The 19,515-nt window shown below is 33.6% G+C and overlaps 1 long non-coding RNA gene across 2 annotated transcripts; it reads left to right on the forward strand.

Annotated features, from left to right (window-relative positions):
• The first annotated feature begins 255 nt into the window (after positions 1–255).
• LOC104884562 (uncharacterized) lies at positions 256–2,818 on the forward strand. 2 transcript variants are annotated; one of them, XR_788743.4, is made up of 4 exons: positions 266–893; positions 979–1,140; positions 1,630–2,085; positions 2,614–2,818. It is a non-coding gene; the product is annotated as an uncharacterized LOC104884562 (long non-coding RNA). The 2 variants fall into 2 exon arrangements; XR_007270961.2 differs by having other exon boundaries at positions 256–893; positions 979–2,085.
• Positions 2,819–19,515: the final 16,697 nt, after the last annotated feature.

Raw genomic sequence — 19,515 nt, forward strand, 5'->3', positions numbered from 1 at the left:
CTTCTCTAAAAAAAAAAAACTATCTTACTTCAAGTGGGACCTACTCATATTGGCTAACCATTGGGGGAGTTTTCGCTTAAATTGGAATTAGCTAGGAAAATCTATGTGGCACTCTAAGCCAATTTTCATTTTGCTCTACCATTGGAGTTGCTCTTATTAGTTAATAATGACCTAATAGTATATTATTTGTTATTTATTGCTTCTTATACACTCTTTAACTGGTTCTTTCCCCTAATTGATTTGAACCTTTAAACACACTATTGCTTGATATTAACTTAATACTCTATTACTTGTTATATTTTGCACTTAAATAGTCTCTTGGTTCTCTTATACTAAAATGTCTTTATGAAACCAAAACATAAATAAACTAGATATGTCTAATCATGAGTCTTGCAGTCTGCTCGTCGTTTTGTTATTACTTCTTTAGTTCTTTGATAAATAGCTTACAAATTCTTTCAATTGGTCGGCTTTAGCTTATTTCATGTATTGAATAAATGGTTGTTTATGGCAGTTTTTTGTCAATTAGTGTGATAATCAGGTCTACGCTTTTTTTCTTTCAATGTGTTTTTGTGCATTGAGAATCTTTTCTCCAGAAATCAGGTATGTCTTTTTTTATTTTTCTATATAGCCGAGATTATTGTGCCATAGTTGTTGTTTAGAAACTTAAACATAATCTCACTATAGTTGAACTTTAGCTAAATATCTTATTATCAATATGCTTTCTTCCAATGAGCTATCAAAATGGTTGTATTAGGATAGATCACACCCTTTTCAACTGATCTGTTTATTTTGAGCTCTTCAAGATGGTCATATTTGGACCTTTACCATCCGGTCTTTTGAGGCAAATCACCCAGAGCGCACCATTAGTGTGAGTTATGATGGTTTTGCTGAAGGTATGTTTTACATTGTATCTTTTGCGGGAAGAGCCATAGAGATGTAGGGAGTTGTTTTTTAATTATCTTGTTCCTAATGTGATAGATGTTGAAGTGGGTAATGAACTTCTTGTGGATGGGGGTATGGTCTTCTTTGAGGTTGTTGAGAAAGTTGGCCCTGATATCAAGTGTTTGTGCACTGATCCTGATTTATTGTTGCCCCGCGCTAATCTGGCATTGTGGAGGAAGGGAAGACTGGTTCAACAAGGTAACAATATGCTCCGAACAATCACATCTAAGGTTGGATATTGATTTTGTGGTAGCCGAAGGCGTGGATTCTTCCAGTCTCATTCTGGCCCTTTAGGAAAGCAACTGAACTTCGAGTTGGAGCTGTATTATCATTCCCCTTTTGCTGAAGGGGGAAACCAAACTATTATGTGTTTGTGGATGCAGGTGGTGATGCAGTATGTGCATTGTGAATTTTTGGTGTTATGATTATAATGCTCATAGGTAGATATGAGATACTACTAAGAATCCAGTAATGTTGTGTTCTAATTAGGACTCAATTATCTAGTGTCTTCTGTTTACATGTACTAAACAACAATCTACTACTATTTGTTTGTGCGATTTATCTATTCTTATTTGTGTGCGTGCACGCATGTTCAATTCATTGTTTTCTTTTTAAATCTAATTGTTTTATGCTCCTTCCAGAATGTTTTTTCCAAGTAAAAACTGAACTTTCATTTTTGATGTGCAGGGATGTTGTTGTAATTGCTAAAATTGAGAGTGTTGATTCGCTGAAGAACTTGGAAGAGATCATACGAGCTTATGATGCGGCTATGGTGCTAGAGGAGACATGGGTTCACATATACCTCTGGAGAAGGTTCCATTTGCTCAGCAGAGAATTGTTCATCTGTGTAGGGAACTCAATAAGCCCGTAATTGTTGCCTCTCGGCTCCTTGAATCCATGATTGAGTATCCCATACCTACTAGAGCTGAAGTTGATGATGCATCTGAAACAGTTCGGCAACAAGCTGATTCATTGATGCTCTCTGGTGAATCTGAAATGGGTCTATACCCTGAAAAGGCATTAGCTGTTCTTAGGAATGCAAAGAGGACAAGCTTAGCGAAGAATTGGAACTTCCCAACAATATATCAACTTCATTGCTGGCTGTTATAAAAGAAGAGATATGCTCTTCTGCTGCTAAAATGGGTAAGCATCTTACTTACTGTGTCCAGGATTTTTTTTTTTTAGCAAACTTTCTATGGTAACACACTAACATATGATGGCCTAGAAACTTAAACAAAAGGCTAGAAACATAAAACAAGTAAAGGAAAAGACAAGTAAAGGAAGGTTGGATTCTAACACTAGGTCCTCCTTGATTGTGTAATTATTGAGCATTTTTTATTAGTCTGATTACTTAACTTCACATAGTGCACAATTCTAGGTCTAATAATAAATTATCAACTATAGTGAAATTCTTAATGAATGCCATGATTATTTCATTTTATGTGTCCAAGCAAGTAAAGTGAAAATAAAGTCTACTTTCCCCTTTTAATTTTTACCATACGTTACGTAGACATGGGTAATAGTGTCCAAGTGTTGTCAATTCATTAGGCAATTTACAGGATCTGATTTATGAAGAAAGAACATGATGCTGGTGTTAAAATTACTTAGACTATGACCTTTGTTTACCTTTACGTTACGGTTTCCTACTCCTTAATTATATTTACTTCACAGGTGATCAATTGTTGGTTCTCCTTAAGAAGGTGGCTCCACTATTGGCTACAGGATTTTGGGAGCTAGATGTAGGAAACATGACTTCCACATGAAATGCTCCTCTGATATTTATTCTGTTGCACGATGCCTTTGTGTGTTTGACATGTTGTATTTGAACTTTAACTTTATATTTTGATGTTTGAATAGACTAAAAGAGACTATTGCACTTCTGGTTTCTTAAGACTTGTAACCCATGCTGCCGATCAGCAAGGGTAGCAGGTTTTAATTTTTTTTTAAATGGCTCAAGTGCTCCGGTTGATAAGAGAAAACCGGAGCACTTGTGAACTAAGTGCTCCGGTTTTCCCTTATCAACCGAAGCACTTTACTTATTTTGAGCACATAAAATTCACAAGTGCTCCGGTTTTTAATACAATCGGAGCACTTGATAAATGCTCAATTGATAAATGCTACGGGTCCAATACGGAGCACTTGTACAGTTTTTAACCGGAGCACTTGATGTTTTTTCCACTAGTGATATATACACCCTTCATCTTTCCAAATAATATTATATATATATATATATATACACACACACACACACACACACATATTTTTGTGGCACTAGCAAGATGCATCTATGCAAATCGTCAAAAATAAAACAATTAAACTTCACAAAAATAATTTAGATGCAAATGCGAAACTCTATATGCCCATCTTATGTCTACCCATCAATTTTAATGTTCAACTTTTATCTTTTCAAGACCTGAAAAACTGATACCACTTTGTAACACCCCTAAATTACTTGCTTTTTAATAAATAATTTAGTAAAAAATATTTGAGTAATTTAGGAGTATTACCGCCACGCGACTAACACGCTTTCGGCAACCAACTAGTAACTAACAAAATAACTTGCAGCGGAAGACTTTAACTAAAAATAATAATACTTCTTTATTAATAATAGTAAATATTGTCTCAAAACTCAATATAAATAAAACACCCTAATCTAGGTAAAGATTCCCTTCTTAGTACTCCCCCATCCACATCCAAAATTCACTTGTAAAAGGAATACGTGTCAGTATAAAATTGGGTATGAAATGTATCAGATAAGTAATACATTTGTTAGTTCGCAATATTTTTTTATTTCGAAAACTCTATAACTAATAATTCAAAAACAACTCTTTAAAAATAAACTATTTTCTAACACTTATTAAAAATTCAAGAATAACCTTTTCAGAACAAACTCTTTCCAAACACTTAAATAATAATTCAAGAATAACCTTTTAAGAACAAACTCTTTCCAAACACTTAAATAATAATTCAAGAATAACCTTTTAAGAACAAACTCTTTCCAAACAGCTTGGATTAAAAATAATCTTAAAAACAATTTCTATTCTTATCTCCCCTTCTATTTTGCTAAGTGTGCACACCTGCCAAGCTAGTCATCCCATCACGGAACTATATCAAGGGTTAACTATAATTGCCAACAAGTGGACTTTGAAGCTATTGATATTAATCAAGTGGAAAAAAATAATAATATGATTGGTAAGTCATGAATAAACCTCCTTTCCTCATAAAAACTTTTTGAACATTCAAAGTTCATAAAAATCAATCAACCTTTCTATGTAAAATAATTTACTTTTCCAAAAAGGATAACAAAACTTCTATATATAAAAATGATTGATAAAATTATTCATTCTTTTCACTTCCAAGAGTGAATAATAAAATATTGTAACCAATTTAAACCAAATTTCTAAACCAATCCAACCAGTAAATCAATAAACAACTTTATCACATAAACCACATTACAAAAAATCTAGCTACATAACATACCTTGATCTTGCACAAAAAGTATACTAGTATCTCCACTTAATCTTAATCTTGAAGGATCTCCTAACAAGCCAATAATATAAAAATCTAATACGTAACTTATCACATTAACTTAATCATGAATGTAAACATGAATAACCTACCATGAGCATAATATTTTTGAGTAAGAATCATGATTTTTTTTTCTTAACCCAAAGAAAATTAGAACTTGAATAAGAAATATAAAACTAGAATAGATAAGAAGAGAAAGAAGAACCTTGAAGTAAGAGACTATGGATTCTCCTAAGCTTTTGTGTGGAAAAAATGGCTTAAGGTGTGGGGGTATTTATAGGAGTAGAACATATAGTATTTAACTTTCAAAATTAAATAGTTTGTAACCTTCACCATAAATTAGGAAATTAAATCAAGATTTGTAACCTATACCATAATTTGGGAGTTATGAAAAAAATCAAACCCAACCCCCCCCCCCCCGGCCTAGCCATGATGGTGGCCGGCCAAATGGCCTTTAATATTTTTTTTTTCCTTTTTTTTTATTTTCAAATATTTATTTCAAATGCTTTTGTTTTTTTTTTTAAAAAAAAAACAAAACTTATTTAATAGAATTTTGACATATACAAGATAGCGCCATAATCCCGCCAAATAATTTATAACCAGTAAAATAACAAAAATACCCTTTCTTAATATATTTATTTTAGAAAATAAATATTTTAATTACCTAAATAAATACTCAAAAATATGGGGTATTACATCCTCTTTCTCATGGAGCCAATAAGTGATTGACCCACTAACAGAGCCTAAACCATTTGCTAGCATCTCCATGAACCATGTCTAGCTACCTTTGTCTTCTACATTCCAAATCAATGGAAACATATTATCATTATTGTAGGCATTTTTTATTTCGCCTACGCGGGATGAACTCATTTTTGATTTGGTTACCCCATTATTGAAAATCTTTTGAAGTCGCCAAGAGGTCCTTAAAGTTAGACTCATAAGCCTAATTGTAAATGGGAAATCGTAGGGACAAATTAGGGACTTATCTAATATAGATTTTCCGGTTTTGACTCCATAGATGGTCAATAAACTATGTATATGGGTTTGCGGGTGGGGGTATTAACAAGGTTAGGAACCATGTCGGTCATTGTTGGCCTCTACTAAATACGGATTCATAGCAAGTTTTATGGAAAAGAACAACCACATAATGTGTTTCGTGCACCCTAAAAAAATTTAGTCTAGGTTGGTTCAGGAAACACATAAAAGACTATTCTTTTAGTGATATGTTATTTAGCAATCAAGATTATTACTAGGTTGCTATGCAGGTTGTTCAGATTATTTGATTAATATTAGAACAATTCTTTAGGTCTTTGATTACCAATAATAAGTATGTGAAATGATGAAAGCATTAAAGCAGGACAATCATATATGAAAATAAAAAAAAGGATTAGAATGTACAAAGGATCGATTTTTTATATTAAAGATCTACATCAGGAAAGAAACAGTTAGTAACTTCGATATAAAAACAATATATTTATTCAAGGACCTTTAATATTATACCGTGTCTTGGGTCTACGAGATTGATAACCTTTAGAATGAGCAATCGTGACACCTGATGAAAAATATATGTATGACTATGTCTGAATATACGTGTTTGTATCTTTGATAGAGAGAATGTCTAAGTGTATAGTCACATAAGTCGAAGTGTTTGAGTGGAAAATCCGTATGAAACCGTAATGAAATCAAGACCAATTTATAGGGAAAAGTTGCGCTTCACGCGTTGCTGCTCCAGGCTTAGGACTATGTGACGCACAATCACACGTGTCAGACTCACATTGGTGCGCCTGACGCATCATGCCCAATTAGCTTCGTACACGTGGTATGCGCCTTGAAAAAGATAAAAAAGAATATTGTATATTGCGTAGAGGATGTGACACATAATGCCACGTGTCAGGTGCGGATTGGTGCACTTGACACAAGTGGACAATGGTATGTTAGGCGCACGATGGTGAGCCACGCGCACCAGCCTGGCTTACTGACACACTTTGACAGCCCTTTTGTAAAACGCGTTTTAATGATCTTCTTTTATCTTTCGACTCCGAAAATCCAATTTTAATTATGAAAATGTCTTTGAAAATATTTATTTATTAAAACAAAATAATTCAGTATCGTGAATAATTAGTCATTAGGCTTAAAGTGCAATTAATTATTATGAATAATTAATTGGGCTTTAAAATAGGATTTGAAAAGTTTTCGAAATAGTTTTTGGGTGGCTTTTCAGACTGCACTGCCCCTAGTGTCAGACCAATTAAGACCGAAGTATGTTTCATTATCAAATCCTTAAATGGGGAGACACGATTATGTGTCTACAGAAGCCCCCACTTTGACTGAGGTTCAAGAAACCAAAATTCAAAGGATATGGTGTCAGAACGGAGAATGATTATACACGCTATGTAGTTTAGAACTGATTTATATACGCCGGTCTAAACAAAGTTAGTATACAAGATTAGTTAGGTTATTTATTTTTGCTAGGTGCGCGATACACCTATCAATAGGCGTATCCCGCACCTAACCAAAAAAATAATTAACCTAACTAATTCTCCTAACTATTTCGTAAGATAAGTCAGAGTAGATCCCACATAGAGAATTTTTTTTATGATTAACCCTTCAATGATGGCGAGACTAAATGAGGTGAATATCGAAGATGGTTGAATCAACTATACTAATGAATCTATAAATAAAAGACTATATAGTTAAGTATCTCCACTAGTATAAATTAGTATAATAATAATTCGTTCCCCAAACTAGTCGATTAAATGTTAACAAGGAAAAATACACCCTATAAAATACAATAAACCTGTTCCGAGTATCTATGGATTCCTTAATATGCACTCAAGCCTACTCCCGTAGAATCATGCAAATTAAAGACATTAAACGCGACACTCTAACTTCCTAACAATCCATTCTACCTACTCTCTTGGAGAATTTCATGTCCTTAATTGAAATAACCAAATCCGTAAAACCCCAACTCTCGTTGTGATCATGACAATAGAATAATAACAATACTAATTATCAATAATCTAGTATTAGAATCTGCACGATCAATTAAGCAAGAACAATTAAATAATTAATTTGAGAATTTAAAGAAATAATCATAAGTTAATTCATTATAGGGTTCAACTTAACAATTGATAAAAGAACTAATCAAGCATAATTGAAATATATAAATAAATAAGTTAGAGATGTATAATTAAAATTCATAATAGAAAACAAAGGAAAAGAAGGAGAAAATAAATACTTGAATAGATGAAAGAAAGGTAGAGTCTTGAAAACAATAAAGATCTACAAGTTTCTCTCTCTAACTTCTCTCTATAAATCCTCAAAATTGTATACAATGAACTCGTCCGCCATTATATAAATAAAAAAAGTATATATAACTTCCTAATATAATAAAACCAATAAAACAAAACGCGTCAGGAAGCAGACCAACACGGATGTGTCAATAACGACATGGACTTGTTGACCTATAACTATAAGAATTAATATACGAATAAGAGTGACACGGGCGTGCCAAAGTGACACGGACGTGCCAAAGTGACACGGACGTGTTGTTAGCACTAGTAGAAAAAGGACGATTTGCGTGCCCCCATTTGCGTCGCACAGACACGGAAACGACGCACAATCCGGATTTGCGTCGAATTTGGGAAGCTGTGCGACGCAAATCACAATTATGTGCGTCACACCCTCCTCTCATGCGACGCACATTTCTAATTTGCGTCGCATGAGAGGTGTGTGCGACGCAAATCACAATTATGTGCGTCACACCCTCCTCTCATGCGACTCACATTTCTAATTTGCGTCGCATGAGAGGTGTGTGCGACGCACAACATGGGTACAATGTACGTTGGATTATCGTGTGTGTGCGACGCATATCGGAATTAAATAAGTTTGGGCTTTGATTTGCGTCGTATAGGCCATATCATACGACGCAGATCATGGGTTACCCATATTTAAAAGAAGCGCAATTCAGGGTTTGGCTTACAACCATTTCAGCCGTTTTCCTTCTCTCTCCTTCATCTCTCTCATTGTCATTCAAACCTCCATCCATCTCTCCTTCGCATCTCTACTTCGAATCTCTACTTCGCATCTCTGCTATCTCTCATTTTCTCACTTTCATCTGTCATCTCTCTTTCGCATCTCTCTCGTTGGCGAATTCGGGATCTCTTTCGCTTCTCTCATTGGCGAATTCGGCTGTTTTGCGGCGAACCTCCGTTGAGTGCGACGATCGATACTCGACCTCCAAGGTTTCCTCTCTCTCTCTCGATACTCGACGATCGATACCCGATACTCGAAATATACACGATGTTCATGCTCAGATTTCTCGATTCTCAGGTATTTTTAGTGCTCATTTATTCTGAATTTCTTTGTTTTGCCATATTTATGTTTATTTTTGGCAATTTGAAGAACGAGATTTGAAGAAAGAGATTGAAGAACAAGATTTGAAGAAAGAGATTGAAGAACGAGATTTGAAGTACGAAATGTGAAGAAGAACGAGAATTTGGCGATTTGTATTTTTCATAAAATATATTTACTGAAATTTCTCTATGTTAGATCTGTTTTTTTTTTGTAGGTTTAGTTTTTTAATTTGGTGTTTTGTTGTATGTTAGATCTGATTTTTTAATTTTTTATATTTGTTTAGATTTTTTCGTTTAATTTTTGGCGATCAGAACGTAATTTCGTTTATTCGCATGTAAGCTTCTTCAGTTCTGTTTTTCTTCTTCATTTTGAATTTTTCGTAATTTTAATTTATTAGTTTGTTCTTCGTCTTCCAAGTCATGGTGATTTTCATCTTAAATCTGTAATTTTTGTCTTTTTTTGTTTTTGTTTTTGTTCTTTTCATTTTGAATCTGTACTTTTAGTTTTTTTTTATTTCTTCTTAGTTTTTTTTTTGTAATTTTATGATTTGTAAAAATATATTTATATATCATACGATTCAATGTTGTTTGTTGTAAGTATTTTTGATGTAATTGCACCATAATGTTAAATATATTGCCCTATCTACTTTAGTAGGGAGAACTATTGGATTATTTAACCAAAAAAAGTTAAAAAAAAAAAAACAAATTTTTTTTTTGGCCACCACCTATTGCTGCGGTTTTGGCCTAAAAACCGTAGCAATATGCTCTTTTAACTTGATAAAATGTAAATATATTGCTGCGATTTTGGCTTAGAAACCGCAGCAATATCTACGAATATTGCTGCGGTTTATAATTTATACCTATTGCTGCCCCTTTAATTGCTGCGCGCCCTAAACCGCAGCAATAGGTCACTTTTTGACCGCAGCAAATAGCATTTATTCTACTAGTGAAGACATGAAATTCGGGCATATGAAAGATACTATAATTATAAGATTAGACTAATATAGACCACAAATCACACCTCATATAAATTCATGTAATCACAACATGACTCACTGTGGCAAACCACAAACCTTCCCCCAATTTAGGCTCAATTAAACTTGATGAACTTACTTTAGTCGAGCACACTTTCTCTCATGTGTTTATAGGTAATGATTTTTTCACACAAACATATACAAATACAAAGTCGACTCGAATGAAGTATTTTTCTTTAAATTTGACTATCATCTCATGCTCCACTTAAAAATAACAAAAACATGCATATAGATCATGAGAACTTACTAAGGGTTGTAGCATGGCTAAGGTAAGGATAGGAAAAATAATTGATAATGTGGTGCTAAAAGCCAACTAGTGGAGGAAATAACACTTTATCATCTATGGCCATTAGATGCAAACGCCACAAAAACTCCTAACAGAAGTTCAACAACACTACCAATGAATGAAGATAATACCCATCCTTATTCACTCCAGCAAACTACATTCACCTTTTATTCAATAAATTTAAATTCTTTCTTTTCTTCTTTCAAATTTTTAGAATTATCTTTCACAACTTCTTCATCATTCTCTTCATTTTGCACTTTCACACTATAATTTCAAGCATTTTTTCTTTCAACATGTTTTCTTCCAATAGTTACCGTAAAACCACAACACAAGCTCAAGCATGAACTCTAATGCTACTCCACTTAGCAAGGCTTGGGGAGAGAAATCATAAAAGGCTAGAGGCTTGTAATGTAGGTTGATCAAGATAATGGGAAATCAAAAGCTCAACATGGACTAATAAAAAAGGAATAATATATATGAAAAGCACCTCAATGATATCAACACATACATATGCCATATAAGTCTCAAAGAGTGATGCCAAGGCAAGTTCAAGAGTTATACTTCATGAGAAACTATCACACAACAAAAATAGAAGACTGATGTAGATGTATCAGTCTATAAGGCTTAATAGAATCCTCACTAGGCTTATGGTTACCAAGTAAAATCAAGTCTTTCTTGGGGAATATCAACCAATCTTACCACAAACCATTCAAGTTGCAAAATAATCATACCATGAAGCAGTCAATGAAGTCTAACTGAATCTTGTAAAATTTAATTCCAATATCCAATATGTGTCCAAATATCATGAATTATCAATCTCATGGAATAAAGCATATATTTCTTGTAATCGTCAAAGAATTTCCCAAATTTTATACCATACATGAATGAACTTAGCATGTGCAACAAAGCTTTTAAACCCCTAGGCTGCCCTAGTGGACAAGTAAGGTCTCGTGAAGATTTTCAAAAGGCATACCCCCACCTTCGTCTGTTTTAGAAGAAGGGACATTGTAACACGTATGATAAGTATCCTACTAAGCAAGTCACAAACATGTTAAAACTCAATACAAGAAAATGGACATACAAGCCTAACTCAATAAGGGATAATCAAAAGGTAGACTTAAGATGGGAAGACCACGCAAAGGTTGACTTATTTAAAATAATTTTTCCTAAACAAAAAGGTAAGAAAACATGGATTGCCTCCCAGCATTAACTCATAAAAGCCCTTAGTAGTTTGTCAAATGCATATGCATACATCACACAAAAAGAAACATGAGACTCAAAAAGAATAGGTGCAACCAACAAAGACTCATGAATCACATCACTCTCATTTATAGATTTCTCAATATAGAGAAAAAGGAATGAGGTCATATTTTTTAGAGAAAGGAACATGAGACTCAAAAAGAATAGGTGCAACCAACAAAGACTCATGAATCACATCACTCTCATTTATAGATTTCTCCAAGGAAGGTTTTTCAACCAAGGGTTCTTCCTCCTTTAAAATATCCATCACACTGGTCCTTTTTTCAATCTTATCATCATACCAATAGTTTTCTTTTATTATCTTTCCCTCATCATCATCATCATAAATCACTAGTAGAATAAATGCTTGTTGCTGCAGTTATTAAGTGGCCTATTGCGGCGGTTTTGGCCGCGCAACAATTAAGGACGCAATAATAGGTTAATTAACTATTGCTGCGGTTTCTGACCGCAGCAATAGGCCAAGATATTGCTGCGGTTCCTAGCCATAACCGCTGCAATAAGTTTATTTTTTATTAAAAAAGTACAACGTATTGCTGCGGTTTGGCTAGAAACCGCAGCAATATCATGGCCTATTGTTGCAGTTGTTGCCCAATACCGCAACAATAGGTCCTGGTACAAGTAATATTTTTTTTTTGTATTTTGCAATTTAATTTGAAAGATTAAAACCATGCAACTAACCCATCTACTATCCATCAAATTCAAAGACAAACTGAAGATGAAATGACATATAAATCTCATTAATATATAAAGATAAAAAAACTAGTTACATAAATATACTCCCTCTATCCCAATTTAGTTGCTACATTTGCTTTATCACAGTTTATGAGATACAACTTCAAATACCAATATATTGAGTTACATATATGAAAAAATTATAAAAATTATATATTTGGAAAATACAAATTGGGATAAATCAAACAAGATCCAACATGACTATGTTTTTTCTTATGTATATAGAGTAAAAGATAGTCAAAGTTATCACGTGAATAGTGCCTACGGTCAAAATGTAGTAACTAAATTGGGACGGAGGGAGTACAAAACATCAAAATGGAAAATGAAAAAGCAAAAATAAAAAAACAAGAGTTACAACTAAATGACCAATTAAAAAAAAATATAATAAAAACAAAAAATATATTAAAAGAAAAAAGAAACTGAAAATCAAAAAAAAAATCCTAAAAAAAAAATCTATAAATTGATTTAAAAAAAACAAAAAAAAGGAAAAAAAAAACAGAATCCCATCTCGCCAACACCTTCAAGCACAAAATCTCATGAGGCGCAACATCTCTCCATCATCAGCATCATTTGTATTCTTCAAACTCCATTGAACTTTTCTCAATCTTGTAAAATACAGTAGGTTTCCGCGGGATTTACTTTGGAAGTGGAGGGGGTAAATCTTCCGAGGAATACTAACATCATGCTCTCTGGTGAAAACTAAAAATTGATTCTTTCATTTCAGCTTCAGGAAACTGGTCATATATCCGCAATACAAAATGCTAAGAGAATTAAATAATAAAATACACAATTCCCATATTTGAAGCAAAACAACGGATCCTTCAAAAGTGTTGCTCGTCTTTGAAGAAGACAAACTAAAAGTAACTCAAAAATGGACTAAGCAGTCAGCTTTCTAGTCCACAAAGCAATTGGTTGTTTCAGCTATGCAAACTACATATAATCTGAGGACCGATTTCAGCAACTCGTGCTTCTATCATGGACCCACCATTCATTTTATACATGATGTGGAGGAAAGTACAACTTCCTATAGGACGCACAATCTTGAAAGTCCAATCTAATTGAATTATTAACAATGCTACTGAAATTTTTACATACTAAAACCCTTCACATAACATCCTGCATAACAAAGGAGATCAAAATCAAATACTGATACATAACTAGAAATGACATACTGTTCAAAGCTTAGAGAAAACAAAAACATTGTCAATTGTTATATACATTGTCTTGCTTAGATGCAATAGCCCATATATATTTTCCTAAGCATACCACATTCCAGGTGCATACATAAACTTTCCCAAGCAATTGCATCAGGTTTATTATTGTTGTAGGCAGTACCACTCCAAAGAAATGCTTTGCAAATTTGCATCACTTGCTTCAGTATACTCTTGGGCAGTATGGAAACCTATGCAAGCTCATTAAAACATAATTTATGAGCTGAGTTCTAGCAATGTATGATAAGTTCCTTGTGCTCCACATCATGATTCTTGAGGTTATTTTATCCACAATTACAACACATTGAGCTTTAGATATCTTTTTAGAGCAGATGGACACTCCAAGATATCTAAAAGGTAATCTACTTTTCATGAACCCAGATACATCCCCTATCCAATGTGAAAAAAGTTACATCTTTTGTTATAATCACTTGACATAGTTTGGAGTATTAAATTGAGTAAAATTTAAATTGAGTTTTAAGTATTAAAGCAGCGAACTTGACATAGTTGAAAATTAACAAGAAATTTAAGTTATATGTCATAAATTCAAATCTTAATAAAAAAATTATCATGATAAATTAAATGTGAATTGGAGTACTATCATGGATTTGGATAATATGTGAATTCGGTTCGGGCAAAGTTAAAAATCAGTTTGAAACAATTTTAGCTTAAATTGATTTAAGTTTAGTTCGATACAATTTCAATTTAAATCAGTTCGGTTAATTCACTTACATATTCAGTTCAGTTCAGTTGATTGATTTCAGTACAGTTATTACAATTCAGTTTTGATTTTTCATTTACAGTTTGTTTCAGTTTCAGTCATCATTTTTCAGTTGATTTCAGTTACAGTTACTCTCAGTTCAGCTTAATTCAGTTCAAATTTCAGTTGTTTCAGCTCAACCAGTAGTTCATTAACCAAACCGACAACTCTAGACGTAAGATATCCGCCTTTGCAATCAAGCTGGTGTATTTATTTGTGACAAGATATCAACGTCAAGTAATATATAGTTTTGTTTCATTTAGAATACTAAAAAACGTGCAAGATAATACATCACAAATGACACGCTTTATGTGCTGACTCCTCTCAAGTGTTTACCTGGTGATATGTCATGTCATTTCTTTAGAAGTTGTTACTCACAAACATGTAGATAAAAGGCAGTGTAAGCGCAAAGCGTGGATTATGCACTAGGGTGCACAATGCTCATTGTGCACCCAAAAGGAACATATCATTTATAAAAGAACACGAACTTTTTTCAACAACTTTTCTACTTTAAAAAAGAACACGACTTAAAATTAAAGAACGTGTAAATTTATATTTATAAAAGAACAAAGGTTATCATGAAAAGAACATATATTAAATGAACATCTACACTTATATACCTTTTAAATTTAAATTTGAAAAAGGAACCTTTAGTTGCAAAATTTAAGGAAACAAATAACAATAATTTTTTTAAATTATAGACTCTAAAAATGATAAAACGACGTAGTTTAGAAAAGGGTGCACCATGCTCTACATGAACTTGGGTGCATGTACTTATTTGCGGTGTAAGAGGCCTCAAACTCATGATTATTCATTTTACAAGTTATTATTCAGCCGAAAAGATACAACTTTTATTTATGACAATATATCAACGTCAAATTGAGAAGTACATGTCATTGTCCAACCACAGATATTTCCCAACTCTCCTTATTTATTCATATATACATAAAGAATTGTTTTAATTAAAAATTATAACATTAGGACATTAAGGTATTGCCTAATCAAAGTTTAGTGGCTAAACTTCTCATATTTGTATTTTAGTGTCCTGAAGTTACTAAAAAGTCCAACTTTAATGGCCCGAGAGTTGGCGTTTTTAGAATTCTGTTAGGGTCATGATGGTCACTATTCAATACTTAACTAGTTATTAGGTTCGGGCTATACCCCGGGTAAGAAAAAATTTCATTTATTGATATAATACTTTATGATAATAACACTAAATACAACTTAGTCTAGTGGTTAAGACCCTAGTATATGTACTTGAGGTCTCAGGATCAAACCCCTGCTATACTACGCAATTTCTAAATTTTCTTATGTACATGGATTAAAATTCCCTAGGGAGAGCGCTACGTGGCATAGTTTTTCGTTTATGCACGCCTTTTAATATATTTGTATAGATATGTTAAAATCATGTTAGAACTGTCAAGTCATTGGAATACAATACACAAAGTTACTGACAATAGTTTGAACTTAAAATTATTCGTGTTTAATGATAATATACACTGAGTACTTATCTTTAAGAAATTATGTTAACCACATGGCTCTGACAAAAAATTAACATAGCCTCGAATCTAAAATGTTGATTGTCTTATAATCTCAGGGTACTAAAGTTTTAATATGAGTCAGTTAAACACTTAAACTACTAAACTTGAAGAAAGACATAACTTAGGATTTAATATATGAGAATTTTTTTTTGCTAATTTTTAAACTAAATGTGCATGCATTTTTTTTCAACTAATATAAATATTTTTAATCATGTTCGTTTTTTTGTATTAAATGTCCATCACTTTTCTTTTAAGACTTCAAGTTCCGAAATCAAAACATACATATTTAGTTCAAAAAATATATTAGTAGAATATTTGATCAATCTCTATCTACCTATTACATTATACTAAAACAAGAATCAAAAGTTACACACGTGATTCTCTTATTAAAAAATTTCCTTTCAAAATTTTTAGTGGATATTTTTTTGAAAGAATTACATTATACTAAAACAAAATTCTAAAGCAAAACGTATCACTTTCTAATTAAAGAAATTACCGCCCAATTTAATCCCCTATCCTCAAGTTCATAAGAAATCTCTCTTACAAATAGGTCAAGAACTATTTGAAAATTTATAAATTAAATCTTAATCTAATTAAATTTAATCATATTTTTTCTTAGAATTCTCAAGTGAACTTCTTATCCCCTTATATATAATATATTTGATTAAACTCTCAAATCATACATCAACATTCTTCAGACTTCAAGGCAAACACAGGACTTCCTCCTTGTAGGAACACCATTACAGTAGTGCAAATGATGTTCCTTATTTTTTTAAGCAATATGGTGGATCAAAAATCTCTGTCATATATTGTCAAGCAGCTGTTCTTTGTTAACTGGGGATTACGAGGGTATGCTGTAAATGTTCCTTGACTTCCTTCCTCTTTTGAGGTATCATCAAAGACACCAAAAATTCTCATATTTTGTTAGTCTTCAAATTTTATGATATTTCCATGATAGTTAGCATCATAATCATCTATACAAATATTTTTATCAAGTTCATATGCTAGTAGCTTATATAATATGGAATTTAATCAGGTACAAAATCCTACAATGATGGAATCTGAATAAATTTTACTTTATCTTACATGTAAGATGAAGCATAAATACTTTGCCAGAAATATAAAAACTAATAGTGTAAATTACCAAATAATTTCAGACTTTGATACTTAATTCTAAAAACCAATCGAGACAAGACTAAGCTAGCCAAAGATGTTGGGGAAACTGACTTACTAACCGTAAGAGTAAAGTAAAGAAAGAAAAATATTGCTCATTGCACTAGAAGATGGAAATACAGAGAAACACCAAACAACATAATTGAAGCATATACACTAGAAACGTGAGATGTCATGCTTGTAGAGCAAATTCCCACTAACCAGTAACATGAAAATGCACTATTGACTTAGTAAAACAAAAAACCACAAACTGTAAGTTGTAACTACAACTAAAATATAAGACACAATTAAAAAATTATAATATACTAAAATTAGGACGCATTGTATGATAATATTTCCAATTATCGAGATCATCTGCTAATTCCTTGCAAAGTATGTCGTAATTCGTTTGTGGCGGATCCACCATCATATTCACATAACTATCATCACCCATGTCTAGATAGCCGTTGCCTTCCATATTGCTAGAGCTAAGATAATTACCATGAGATGGATTGACATTGCTACTTAAATCAGATGAACAAACTATTCCATGATTTGCTGCGTTATTGAGAATTATCTGGTCGGTTCCTTGATTCCTCCATAGTGGTTCGTCCCCTTGTTGATGATAATTGATTTGAGGTGGATGTGTCACCATCATATTCGCGTTAGTATCATCACCCATCAGTAGATTTAGGTACCCTTTATCATACCCATTGCATAACTCGATACCTTCGCCGATGCCTCCCATATTGCTAGACCCATCAATACCATTAGATGGACCGACGACATTGCTGTTAAAATCAGAAGACACTATTGCACGATCTTCCGAATTATCCATAATTATCTCATTGGTTCCTTGTGTCTTCCATGTTGGTTCTTTCTCTTGTTTAGCAGTGAAGACATAGTTTACTTACAGTGGACAGCACCATCATATTCCCGTTACTACAATCACCCATGCGTGTATTTTGGAACCCATTACATAACTCGATATGTTCGCCGATGCCTTCCATATTGCTAGATCCATCAAACCATTAGATGGACCGATGATTGAAAGAGATTAATTCCTTAATCAATAAAGATTACAACCTAAGAATATATGCTAATTACAAGCTCATTACAAGGCTAGAAATCAGGAACTAATTATACATTTCCTAATTACATCATAATCTAAAACTTCTATATCTACATATATTCTAACACACCCCCGCAGTCGAAGCGGGAGGAGGATGAACGCTAAGACTGTCCCGAAAATCTTCAAATAAAATCAAGGGAAGGCCCTTTGTAAAAATGTCGGCAATTTGATGACGAGAAGGAACATGTAGCACTCGAAATTCACCACTGGCAACTTTCTCACGTACAAAATGAATATCCATCTCAATGTGTTTAGTACGTTGATGTTGGACTGGATTGTCGGATAGGTAGATAGCACTCACATTGTCACAATAGACCAAAGTAGCTGTGCGAATCGGACAATAAAGTTCGACAAGTAGATTGCGCAGCCAACACGACTCAGACACAACATTGGCTACCCCCCGATACTCCGACTCTGCACTAGACCAAGAGAGAGTAGTTTGTCGTTTGAAGGACCAGGAGAGCAAATTATCACCCAAGAAAACACAATAACCAGAAGTGGAGCAGTGTGTATCAGGACAACCACCCCAGTCTGCATCAGTATATGAGATGAGGCTAGATGTGGAAGAAGGATACAAGTGTAAGCCATGCTCAAGGGTACCTTTAACATAGCGAACAATGCGTTTGAGAGCCTGCATATGCTCCTCCATAGGCTGATGCATAAATAAACACACCTGCTGAACTGCATAAGAGATGTCAGGGCGGGAGAAGGTGAGATACTGAAGAGCCCCAACAAGACTCGGATACAAAGAAGGATCACTGCAGGGATGCTCAGATGTGGCGATGAGCTTAGGTTTTGTATCCACTGGATTAGGAGAGGGTTTACAAGCAGACATATCAGCGCTCAATTATTTTCTCTGCATACTTTCTTTGAGACAAAAACAAACCACCTGCATGACGAGTCACAACAATACCCAGAAAATAATGCAGTAACCCTAAGTCCTTCATAGCAAACTCAGATCCAAGAAGAGTAATAATAGACTTCCTAAGGGAAGTAGATGAAGCAGTGAGAATGATATCATCTACATACAAAAGTAGATAAGTCACGTCATTACCGCGCTTGTAGATGAACAAAGAATGATCACATTTGCTATTAAGAAACCCAATCTTGTCCACATAGTCAGCAAACCTGCAATACCAAGCCCGTGGAGCTTGTTTGAGACCATATAAAGATTTTTTCAAGAGACACACATGATCAGGGAACCGAGAATCACGGTACCCCATAGGCTGATGCATGTACACACTTTCATGTAAATCCCCGTGCAAGAAAGCATTCTTGACATCTAACTGATGCAAGGGCCACCCCTTACATACTGCCAAACTGAGCACGCACCGTACGAATAGTGTTCGGTTTTACAATCGGACTAAACGTTTCTCCACAATCAATGCCAACCTGTTGTGTTTTTCCATCACCTACAAGACGAGCTTTATACCTCTCAAAAGAACCATCAGATTTTTCTTTATGAGCAAATATCCACATAGAACGAATAACATTAGCATTAGGAGGCCGAGGCACTAATTCCCAAGTGTTATTTTTAATTAGAGCATTAAATTCATCATCCATAGCCAATTTCCAATTTGGG

This window comes from Beta vulgaris, chromosome 2 (genome assembly GCF_026745355.1).
Source record: "Beta vulgaris subsp. vulgaris cultivar EL10 chromosome 2, EL10.2, whole genome shotgun sequence".
Lineage (NCBI taxonomy): Eukaryota > Viridiplantae > Streptophyta > Magnoliopsida > Caryophyllales > Amaranthaceae > Beta > Beta vulgaris.